The sequence below is a fragment of the Lynx canadensis genome, chromosome C2 (genome assembly GCF_007474595.2).
Source record: "Lynx canadensis isolate LIC74 chromosome C2, mLynCan4.pri.v2, whole genome shotgun sequence".
Lineage (NCBI taxonomy): Eukaryota > Metazoa > Chordata > Mammalia > Carnivora > Felidae > Lynx > Lynx canadensis.
This window is the reverse complement of record NC_044311.2, coordinates 111,572,896-111,585,113: the sequence shown is the minus strand read 5'-3', so window position 1 is coordinate 111,585,113 and position 12,218 is coordinate 111,572,896. Positions and strand designations below refer to the sequence as shown.

The 12,218-nt window shown below is 40.1% G+C and overlaps 1 protein-coding gene across 2 annotated transcripts in view; it reads left to right on the top strand.

Annotated features, from left to right (window-relative positions):
* Positions 1 to 12,218, top strand: part of COL8A1 (collagen type VIII alpha 1 chain) — a 150,523-nt gene that overhangs the window by 42,038 nt on the left and 96,267 nt on the right. Inside the window, exon 2 of one of the 2 annotated variants that reach the window (XM_032594763.1) lies at positions 763 to 893. The exons of the other annotated variant lie outside the window; for it this stretch is intronic. The gene's annotated coding sequence lies outside the window, so the exon portion shown is untranslated. The remainder of the gene's footprint in view (positions 1 to 762; positions 894 to 12,218) is intronic. 2 annotated transcript variants of the gene reach the window in all.

The window sequence follows — 12,218 nt, the reverse complement described above, 5'->3', positions numbered from 1 at the left end:
ACAATATATGAAAATGAAGCAAGAGAACAATTAAGTAGCTAATCACTTATTTCACTTCATATTGGTTTATTTAATAGATTTCAGAGAGCGTAAGTTCATAAAAGGGTCCACAAAGTAAGAACCAGAGGACCCTGGGGAGAGGGCTGTATACTAAAGCCAGAAGCCAGAGAAATAACTTACTTTCCCAAGACTAAGAACTGTGAAGATCTCCAAGAGGAGATCTCCCAAGGTCCAGAGGCAGAGACAGAAAGTCTTAAAAGCAGGAGAACATTAGAGGGCAGCTGACAGGGCCACATGGTAGAACTCCCCTGCTCTAAGTTCTCAGTGTGATCACCACGATGACTGTGGCTGAGCTCTACACCTGTCACGTGTCTCAAAGTCCACATGCAGTGGGGCCACCTAACAGCAGGTGGACCCATGATTGCTAAGTCAGAGAAAGAAAATTCAAGGCCCGCCTGCCTCCACTGCCTTTTTGACATTAGACATATCACCGGGGTTCTTTTAGTCCCATTTCCTGATCTGTGAAATATGGGTAACAACAATGTGCTAAGGATTGTAGAATGGAGGTGAAGAGCCCTTGGTGGGCTATTAGACACTATGCAAATGTTAGTTATGCTCTAAACTGTGACATTTCACAAATGGGGAGAGGTAGATGAGGCAGTTGCACTCCATGAGCTGAGGGGTGTGGGGAGCTGTGACTGGGCAGGAGGCTGCTGCCATGCATGCTGGCACACCAATGAATACATATACTGTGTGTTACAGTTGTAAGACTCCATGCTGCACTCTGGATGCCATCTAATTGCTTACAGACATACTTGATATGGACCAGAAAAAACCTGATACCATCATTATTCGGGATTCAAATTGAAAAGCAGCACTACAGTGAGGCTTCGGTAAGAAACTTATAATAATCATCTTAACAAGTAACTTAATATGGTTGTTGTAAAAATTAATGAAATCGTTTTAAGTGAGAGCACAGCAAAGGTTTGTCATTTTGGAGATTTCATGAATAACTGTACAGCCGCTGCCACAATAGTTCCTTGTGTTCTGCATTTTCCGACATACCTGATGAATTCTTTTGCCCAAAAACTGCCTGTGAAAGTGGCACAGAGAAAGTTAGCTTGAGTCTCTCAACCAGCCGCTAGGCCCACCGGCATCTTCATCAGTATGATCATCGGTGTTCATGCAAAACCCCAAAGTGCCTCCCATGCCCTTAGAGAAAAATGTTCCAAATAACTGTAGGTTTAACTGCATATTGTGTTCTCATACACTAAAAATCTGAAATCTGACCTTCCCGCCTCCCTCTTATAAGAATGCTTGTAATTAATTGGGCCCATCCAGACTATCCAAGATAATCTTCCCATCTCAAGACCCTTAACTTAATCACATCTGCACAATCCTCTTTGCTATGTGAAGTAATATATTCACAGGCCCCGGGGATTAAGTCATGGACATTTTGGGGGTCCAGTATCCAGCATACCACAGACGGTTTATTGTGTTATCATTACTTTTTCTCTGAAGGAAAATAATGCATTGGGAGCATAAAGAATTTGGTCAAATACATCCAAAGAGCCTGTGATGGAGTTCTGCAATCATTATGTCCAATTCTTCCTGCCCACATCAGTCTGGCATAAGGTTTCTCACCCTTGGCACTGTTGACATTTAGGGCCAGATATTTCTTTATTGTGGGGTGCTGTCCTGTACATTGTGGGAATTTTAGAAACACCCATGGCCTTTTCCCACTAGATGCCAATAGCACTGCCCCCACAGTTGTGACAACCAAAAATGTGTCCATACCTAGTGATGTGTACCCTGGGTGGAAAAAAATCAACCTCAGGAGAGGAGTAGTCATCTAACAGAAAGCAACCAGATTATTGTAATTAGCTCCTTAAAGGCAATAACACACAGAGTGCAAAAGATCTAGTGGTATTAACCGATGGCTAATCTTAAGTGGGCCCTGATAGTCTAAAAACCTTTGCTAGAGCTGATCTCCTGAAGTGCATTAACAGACAGCTGTCAAAATTCATGGAATCAGAAAACAGGCATTGTCCTTAGTGGACTCTTACTTTCTCTCCATGCACAGAACATAAACCTCCAAGGCTCGTTCTATCCGAGATTAAGGCAATGAATTGAAAATTAGTTAATCTGTCAAATTTAGTTTTTCTAGCAACTACTGCATATGATTTGACATAAAACTGTGAGAGTGAATGAGATAGTATGGCCAAAATACTGAGTCCAGAGTGGCTCCAGAGAAATGTGAAGCCACAAAATATTATCACCCAAAGTTTTAGCATTGGAAAGGATAGAAGAGACGTAGAAAGTGACATTGTCATCAAACTGCTAGTGATAATACCAGAAATTCTTATATGGGGTGAACCACTCGATTATTGTCTAAGTTTGGGAAAATCACTTTGCCTGTGTAGGACCCACTTTCATCTGTTGAATGAGAAGGCTGGGGGTTGGTGCGGGGAGAAAATCACCTAGCTCCTCACTACCGAAAGTGTGGCACATGGACCAGTAGCATCGGTATTACCTGGGATCTTATTGGAAATGTAGAATCTTGGGCCTCACCCTAGAACTACTGAGTCAGAATCTGCATTTTAACAAGATGCCCAGAGGAACTAATGCACTGGTTTTCTAAGTTTGTTCTGAGCAGTTCAAACCGCCTCCCTACATTCCCTTACGGCCACCCAACCACGCTTGTGGACAGGGAACCTAAGGGCAGAATTAGCAGTAAGGATTAATTTTTTAAAAGCTCTGGTAATCCAACCTTTCCTTTGACAGATAAGGAAACGAACGCCCAAAGAAGTAAAGCAGATTTCCTGAAGCCACCCAGCCAATTAGTAGCAGAACACAGATTTTATTACTAGCTTTTCCAGTGTAGTTGACGGTACTGTTTCAGAAAAATGTTACCAAAATGGTGGGCTTAAATTGCCAAGTGTTACTCTTACAACTAATGAACAGGAATGCTTTTTGTGTCTCGGGAAAAAAAGGCTTTTTCCCCCCAAGTTTAAAAAATGACTGCTTTTTAATGAAATTATGTTATTCCTGGAGGTACTTAGAGAAGAATCAAGTTACAGGGTGTCTCGCTCCTGATCCAGGCAGTAGGAAGGCCTCTATACTCAGGCCAGACACTTCCTCTCCCCTTTCCTCCCTCTCTCAACACTCACTCACTCCTCCCGCACACGCACGCTCACTCCTCCATGATGGTGTGTAATTCAATTACAAATAACTGTAGAAACCACATAAGTCCGTGATCGAGGATACTCACAAGTCCAGTTTTAGCCAATAACCCCTTTGCAAACAGCAGCCTTGACTGAGACAACGGAAGCCTTCTGTGGCTTGAAAATCAAATATATCTCAAATAACCGCAAAGAAACGGATGGATGTACAGGTTAAGAGAATATTGTGGTTTACATTTAAACAAATTTCACTAATCCAACACTGGGTGTACAGTGGTCCCCCCTTACCCATGAGGGATATGTTCCAAGACCCTCAGTGCCTGCCTGAAACCACAGATAGGACTGATTCCTATATATATACTATGTTTCTACTTATACATATACGCACCTATGATGAAGTCAAATCTATTAATTAGGCATAGAAAGAGATTAGCAATAATAACTAATAATAAAATAGAACAGTCATAACAAAACACTGTAATAAAAGCTATGTGAATGTGGTTTCTCTCTCAAAATAGTTTATTGTACTGTCTTCCTCCTTCTTGTGAGGACATGAGATGATAAAATGCCCATGCGATGAGACGAACGGAGGTGAATGACATAGGCATTGTGACAGAGTGTTAGGCTACTACTAAGTTCTGATGATACGTCAAAAGGGGGATCATTTGCTTATGGAGGGTGGATAACTCAAAGTGCCAGAAGAGAAACCTTGGACAAGGGGGGAAGGGACTACTGTAATGGGCATTTGTATGTTCCCCAGTGACAAGTGTCTCTGCCTTGGGGCAATCTTTTCCATTTTGTTTCTACTCTTCTCCTCCCTGTTGTTATTGAGTAATGACCTAGAAACAAGAGATCTCAGTATGACCATAGCCAGGAAGAATAACAAACTATTTGAATAATTGAGCATACTGTATTTGGCCTCAGTAATACTGTCAGATACTTTCTTTAATTTGCCTCCAGACTACTCTGGGTTTTGCCTGCAATAAAAGTCCCAAGAACTATATTTAAAACAAAGGGAAAGAAATAATTGCATGGTGCCATGTTTACTCTTTGAAAATGATCTTTTTATCTCCTTCTTCCTCATACCTTTATATCACCTGAGAAATGTCAAACCAAATGTGTCAAACCAGAAGTGCATTTCACATTTCTTTCATGCTTGATAAACCTAAACTATCTTTCTCATTCTTCAACTCTTTCCTATCTACAAATCTTTGTAAATATGGGGGGGTTCTTAATCTTTTTCTCTTATACAAAATTGTGAGGCTTCTTGATAGACCAGCAGGATTGTGACAAGATTAGCTAATTTACAACATTTAGCCAAATAATACAACTATCTAGCATATGGATAGGAAGCAAAGAATAGATCAAAATGCATACCCCCTTTTTTGAAGACATTTTTGACTACTGGCAGAAGTAAACACTGCAGTGGATTTTTATAAAAAGATGTTGGGATATAATTAACATCCTTTCCAGCCAAATTATACATTTTCTCTTTTTTTAGTAATAATTATCAAGGGTGTACATCTTAAACCACAATCCATCCAAATAATGAACAGATTTTCATATGAAGATTCTATAGCAGCCAACTCAGTAGAAATATACTGAGTCACATTTAAATTTTTCTGGCAGTCACATTTAAAAAGTCAAGTGAGGGGCGCCTGGGTGGCTCAGTCAGTTAAGCGTCTGGCTTCAGCTCAGGTCATGATCTCACAGTTCATGAGTTCGAGCTCCACATTGGGCTCTGTGCTGACAGCTCAGAGCCTGGAACCTTCTATGGATTCTGTGTCCCTGGCCCTCCCCTGGTCATGCTCTGTCTCTCTCTCTCTCAGAAATAAACCTATATTAAAAAAATTTAAAAAGTCAAGTGAAACAGGTAAAATTAATTTCAGCAATATTTTATATAACCCATATGTCTAAGATATTATCATTTAAACATGTAATCTAAATTAAAAATGACTGGGGCACCTGAGTGGCTCAGTCAGTTAGGCATCCGACTCTTGATTTTAACTCAGGTCATGATCTTATGGTTTGTGAGATCAAGTCCTGCGTCAGGCTTTGCACTGGGAATGCAGAGCCTGCTTGGAATTTTTTTTTCTCACCCGCTCTCTCTGCCCCTCCCCTGCTCATGCTGGTACATACACACACACTCTCTCTCTCAAAATAGATAAATAAACATTTTTTAAAAATTAAAAGTTACTAATGAGGTATTTCACATTAGTGATGGTAGCTTCCACAAAGTATATTAGTCTTAAAAGATTAGGAGGAGAAAATGGTTATAATTCAGAGAAAAGTATGAATTATTTTTAAGCAATTGAAAAAAACACTCTCAATAATAAACTAGCATAAGCCCTAAGATAATTGAATTGTAATGACCTCTTGTTTGTTTTGGGGGTTTTTGTATCGATTTCTCAAAACAAACAAACGAACAAAAAACTACTTATTCTATGAATGAGACTTGCAGTTAGTTGTCAGGTCCTCCATTAAAAAAATTAAAAATAAAACATAATTTACAATCATAAGACAACTTGGATGTTCTCTCTCTTCCTCCTTCCCCCATCTTCTCATTCTTGTGTTTGTTCCCATCAGAGCAAGACCACAATTATTAATCATTTCACGTATTCTTCGGTTTCCTTTCTCAACTGTGTCCCATAGAACGCTTTGTTAGGGTACCTGCCCTCCTGCCTGGCACATGAGAATCACTCAATATTTGTTAAAAGAATTTAAATAACAAATTAAGGAGCATCAGCTAGGTCAGTAAAAGGCAAAGGTTTTTTTTTTTTATTAATAACATACCTAGAATTCTAAATATTACTTATTCTAATACTTGAATTGAAAAAAAGCAGAGAATCAATTTGGTATCACAATTTTCAACTTCTGTAACACATTCCTGGATATTTAAAAATAACTTCTTCCTCCAAATGTCAAGATTAATGAGAGTTAAAGCTTGTCTAGGTCTCATCCCCAGGGTTAGGAAGGATCTGCTAGGAACACCTACATGAAAAGCCTGGACCAAGGAGTAAGGTTCTGAGGGTTCAGATACTTTCACCCAGAGCAGCCAACAGCAGCCAGTCAGGGGGAAACCTTGAAACAAGGTCAAAGGTGGAACCAGAGCAGGGCTGAGTGACCCTCCGAATATCCATCTGAGGGGACAGGCAGAGGGCAGTGTCTGGAAGGATTGGGGTCCTGTTTGCATGTGGCCAGGGGCTCACCAGAGACTAGACCTGCCAGGCCCCTCTGCAGGGACACCCAGAAGTCTCCTCAGGCCCTGCACCATCATACCAGAATCTAACACCAGTCATGGTCTCCCCAGATTATGACTATCAGACCTTCAGGTGGTAACTCAGGTAGAAACAGGGGTATTTATTTTGGAATTCATGTGACGGATTTCAGCATAACACATTCAGATCTCTTTTGCCTTACTTTCCGAACCATCCTCCTCTCTGACCCACTTTCTTAAGTTGGTTTTGTGATTTTTTTTTTAATTTAAAAAACTTCCTGTGCAGTGATTTAGTCAGTTTGCTATAATCCTCCACCCAAAATATATGAAAATGTGAAATCACACACAAAAATCTACAGGCTTATTTGAGGTATGAAATGTTTCCTGTCAACTCCATGAGAAATTAAAAGAGTAGCTGCTCTAAAGAAACTTTTGGGATGATTAGATCTGCTAATAAACTTTATAGGTTTATGACTCAGAATTAAATTCATCAGATTAGAAAGTTAAAAGGGAAGCAACCAAATTGTTTAAAATGCTGGCATTACCTAAAAAGAGCAAGGAAGCTGAGATAAAAGCATGTTTCAGGGAGTTAACTGGAAATACTTTGGCACAAGAGAAGTAGTTTGAGAATCTTTCAGCACCTAGGAGTGACTCTAGCTTGAAAAATACACAATTTTAACTATGAGGGTTATAAATTCTCACTGACAACAGACAAAGGAGCCTTGAGATACTCAAGAGTCATGCAGCTGTTTACATCTAGAAGACCAATTCCTTTGGGAAGATTTGTGAAGACACATCTGTGCATTTCTTCTTCACTTCCTAACACATGACCCTCTTCATACCAAACTGTATTTTTCCTCCATACTGATAGCACTACTGCTATCTGGCCAGCAAAGAACACAGATATTGTATAAAGGAAATACCTGAGTCGATGATAGAAAAGGATCTAGAGTAAAGCATTCAACACTCATTAATTTATTCAAAAAAGAAATTTCATAAGCTCTTACTCTGTCATCAGTAGGCTGCTCTGTGTTATGAAGGATGCCAAAGTAACATAAAACTGGCCTACCCTTGAGGAACTTACGGTCTAGTTGGATAGAGAAATAGTTATAAGCTACAGCACTCCATTAAAAAAAATTCAGCAGTATCTCCCAGTCTCTATCATCACTCTGTTTTATTGTCACTATCTGAAATTGCTTTGTATGTTTATTTATTGTATCTTTATTTGTCACTTATGATGTGTCTCTCCCATCAGAATCTAAGCTTCATGTAGAGAGGGATTCAGTCTGTCCTCCCAGAACCTAGAAACACAACATTAGTTGAATGAGTATATCAATAATGAATAAAACAGATCACTTGCAGCTGTATATCATCAAGGACTTGATGAGTGATAAGTGATAAGGACAGTAAGAGCTCAAAGCATTCAGTGGAAGAGCAGAGTGAGATTTTATTGTCAAGGAAAGCTCCATAAAAGAGGGGAAGCCACTGAAGATGAGTCAAATTTGAAGTAGTGGAGGACCATTGCCAAAGTGAGGTAGGAAGTTAAAAACAAGTACCACTGGTAGGATAGTTACAGGTAAGCTCCCAAATTTTTCCATGGGATCAGTGTTCAGTGCTAAAACTTCCCCTTGCCACATTCCTCTGATCTTTAAAAATGCTTTTCTTTCCATCACTTATGCTCACAACTCTATGGCCACCTACAACTCCTGTCCACCCTTTACTACTGTCCTAAAGGCAAGGAGTGTCCAACCTCTAAAGACTGTACTCAAGCTATTTCTCTTTCATCTCTACCCTGTCCTCCACTCACACTGCCAACATCTTGACCAAGCCCTTGTTAGTGTTTTTTGAACTAGTCTTCAAAGCCCCAGTCTACTTTCCAAGACCTGATTTTTTTTTTTGTCCTAGCTCTGCTTTTAGGTTACCTGTGTGACATTGGGAAGAGATCACAAATCTGTCTATGCCTTAGTCTTTTTATCTGTACAGAGAGGACCTGGGATGGACTAGACCATCCCCACAGTCCTTTCCTATCCCAGACCTTAGAATCTTATAATCCTTGGATATCTGTCCTCTACAGACCTCGCACTGTACTTTGGACAGAGGGAATGTACAAAGCTTATTTAACTTAATGTAATTGTGTTGTATTTTCAAATACTGTTGAAAAATTATCTTAGAATTTCAAATAAAAAATCCTTTAAATATTTCTTTCCTAGGCTTTATTTTACTTTCTCAAATACATTTTTACTCTAAGCGTAGAACTATCTTCATTCTAAGAAAAACATAGTTAATTTTCCATTCTAAGCAAAAAAGTCAAGTTAAGTTTAAAAATCTCATTTTTGGGGCGCCTGGGTGGCTCAGTCAGTTGCGCGTCCGGCTTTGGCTCAGGTCATGATCTCGCAGTCTGTGAGTTCGAGCCCTGCGTCGGGCTCTGTGCTGACAGCTCAGAGCCTGAAGCCTGCTTCGGATTCTGTGTCCCCCCCCTCTCTGCCCCTCCCCCACTCATGCTCTGTCTCTCTCTGTCTCAGAAATAAACATTAAAAAAAAAGTCTTTAAAAAATCTCATTTTTAAAAACCTGGTTAATTCTCCATTCTACCCAAAAATCTCTCCCCCATTCCATGTTACACACATATACAAACACACATTGTTTCTTACTCATTTTAAGTGTAGATTAAATACTCTAGTCATGATCAGTATGAGTCATGTTTCTAATGTGTTGAAATTAATGATTGTTGGGGCACCTGGGTGGCTTGGTCAGTTAAGCATCCGACTTCGGCTCAGGTCATGATCTCCTGGTTCTTGAGTTCAAGCCCTGCATCAGGCTCTGTGCTGACAGCTCAGAGCCTGGAGCCTGCTTTAGATTTTGTGTCTCCCTCTCTCTGCCCCTCCCCGACTCATGCTCTGACTCTCTCTCTCTCAAAAATAAACATTAAGAAAAATTTTTTAAAGAAATTGATTGTTGATGAAGTAATTATATGAATAAAAAAGAACATTTGAGCAATCAATGCATTTTAAACATTAAGGTGCACATGAACCATCTAGGGGTGTTGTAAAAAGACAAATTCTGATGTACTTAGTCTGCGGTGAGGCCCCAAATGGCATTTCTTTTTTTTTTTAATTTTTTAAAATGCTTATTTTTGAGAGAGAGAGAGAGAGAAAGAGCATGAGCAGGGGAGGGGCAGAGAGAGACAAAGACAGAATCCAAAGCAGTCTCCAGGTTACAAGCTGTCAGCACAGAGCCCCACACAGTGCTCAAACTCATGAACCACTAGACCATGACCTAAGCCAAACTCAGTCACTTAACCGACTGAGCCACCCAGGTGCCCCTCAAATGGCTCTTCTAATAAGCTCCCAAGTGATGTAGATGCTGCTGCTCTAAGAACCAAGGTGGCAGTGACAAGGTGTGAGAACACAAGGGAACCTGAGAGATTGTCATATTAAGCTTCCTCATGTCCACAGGAAAATTGAGGCCTAGATTGGGAACTAACTGTGCCCCAGTCCCTCCAACTAGTACTGGCAGAAGTGAGACCAGCACAGATGCACAGACCTCTCACTAGGGCTGGCAGTCTGCTGGTGCCATGCTGTTGGTGCAGAGTGCAGCCCTACACCCTTCTCCCATGTGACCTACATGGTGTGAGAGGTCACACTTTTGCAAGAGCAACATGTTTTTTATCACCTTCTACTGTGAGAGGAGCTTAAGTCCTCAAATCTCATCTTCGTCACTTATCATTGTTAACCTCCAACCCACCAATGACAGAATCAGGAGGAATATTCTTAGTTCTGCCAAATCAGCTGGGCTCCCCTTTCTCTATTTTTGCCACAATATTACCAAAACCTTGAGAGAAAATATGACTTTTCATTAAACCAGTTGATTGTAAAATCTGAGAGGCCCAGACTTAGACACACTGTCACTACCAAGCCGCATTGCTGAGGCATCCTTTGAGTTGTGTGTACATGTGCCTGAATACACACACACACACACACACACACACACACACACCCCTATGTACCCCTGGCAGTGTGTGTACTTGACCACATTTGGTTTACTTGGTGGAAGCTCCATGTTTACAGACAGGCAGGTTGTCTGACTTACACTTAGAAAGTTCTAACAGTTTCCCATGCATAGGCCCCCACTCTTCTCACCATAGATTCCTAATTTTGTATCTGGTTCCTAAGTGCAGAAAGAGCTTTATTATACAAAGAAAGGAAAAACAAGAGGAATGTTCAGACAATAGTATAAGTTTCTTTTCCTGTGATAAGGACCAGTGGACAAGCTCACTGGAGAGGACCAGTGAGGACCTGGGTGAGGGGTCTGGGAAACAGAGTGCTCATTTTCAGTTAGTCTAGTAAGCAAAATATCAGCTTTGAATTCATTTGGTTTCAATTTACTTTCACAAAACACATATATAGTGAAAGATCTTGTTATTTCTGCTTTCCTTTCTCCTTGCAGATTTTACCTCATTTAAAACATAAAAGGAGAAAAATAAAGGTGCTGACCAAAGCCAAACATAACATGATATGGGTGGACACACTAGAAACTCTCCCTTAGAAACTTTTACCCCCAGACTTCCCGGGTAAGACTTTTTCCTAATGGAAAAAGAAAAGTATGTCCTCTGGCAGTGGAGTGTTTCAGTGTCTATAGGATACAACATATACCTGAAAGGATCTTCATTCTCCTTCACTGTTGGGAACCCCATCCTCTATTGTACAGAAAAGAAAATTAGGTACACTGAGGAAGCAGTTTCACTAAGTGAGACATATCATCCTCCTAAATTTGTCCTCTTGAAAATAGAAGTTTAATGATTTTTCTTGAATTGCCAGATTCCTTCTCAGGCTGCTTCTGAATCCACCCATGGCATTTACAAAAACTTATGCCCACTCTCTCTTACCCTCCCATTAAAAAAAATCAGCTATCCTTACCCATTTAGCCCATCCCCCCTCCCACAACCCCTCCAGAAACCCTCAGTTTGTTCTCCATATTTATGAGTCTCTTCTGTTTTGTCCCCCTCCCTGTTTTTATATTATTTTTGTTTCCCTTCCCTTATATTCATCTGTTTTGTCTCTTAAAGTCCTCATATGAGTGAAGTCATATGATTTTTGTCTTTCTCTGACTAATTTCACTTAGCATAATACCCTCCAGTTCCATCCATGTAGTTGTAAATGGCAAGATTTCATTCTTTTTGATTGCCAAGTAATACTCCATTGTATCTACTCCTGAAATCATTGTTTCACTATATGCTAACTAATTTGGATGTAAATTTTTAAAAATAAAAAATAAAAAAATCAGCTTGCACTTAATTGCACTTAATTATGGAATTCTAGAAATCATTAATTTTAGATCTTATCTGGAAGATCATCAGCCACCATATCCCATGCATGTGTGACTGAGGCCCTTAGCAGTGAAATATTAACATTTCTTTTTTTAATTTTTTTACATTTATTTATTTATTTATTTTGAGAGAGACAGAGACAGTGCAAGTGAGGGAGGGGAAGAGAGAGAGAGGGAGAGAGAGAATCTCAAGAAGGCTCTGGGCTGCCAGCACAGAGCCTGACATGAGGCTTGAACTCACGAAACTGTGAGATCATGACCTGAGCCAAAACCAAGAGTCAGATGCTGAACCGACTGAGCCACCTAGGCACCCCAGAAATATTAATATTTATCAAGTAGAGGCAGGGCCAGAACTTCTAACTCACAATTTTATGCTTTTTTCACCACATCAGTTTCAAAACAGAAAATGAAAGCATTCACTGGAGAGTTCTTAGGTGTTATTGGAGTCCATTTTTGTCCTCTGCCCTCCCATACCTGTTATTCAGAAGGAGTAAG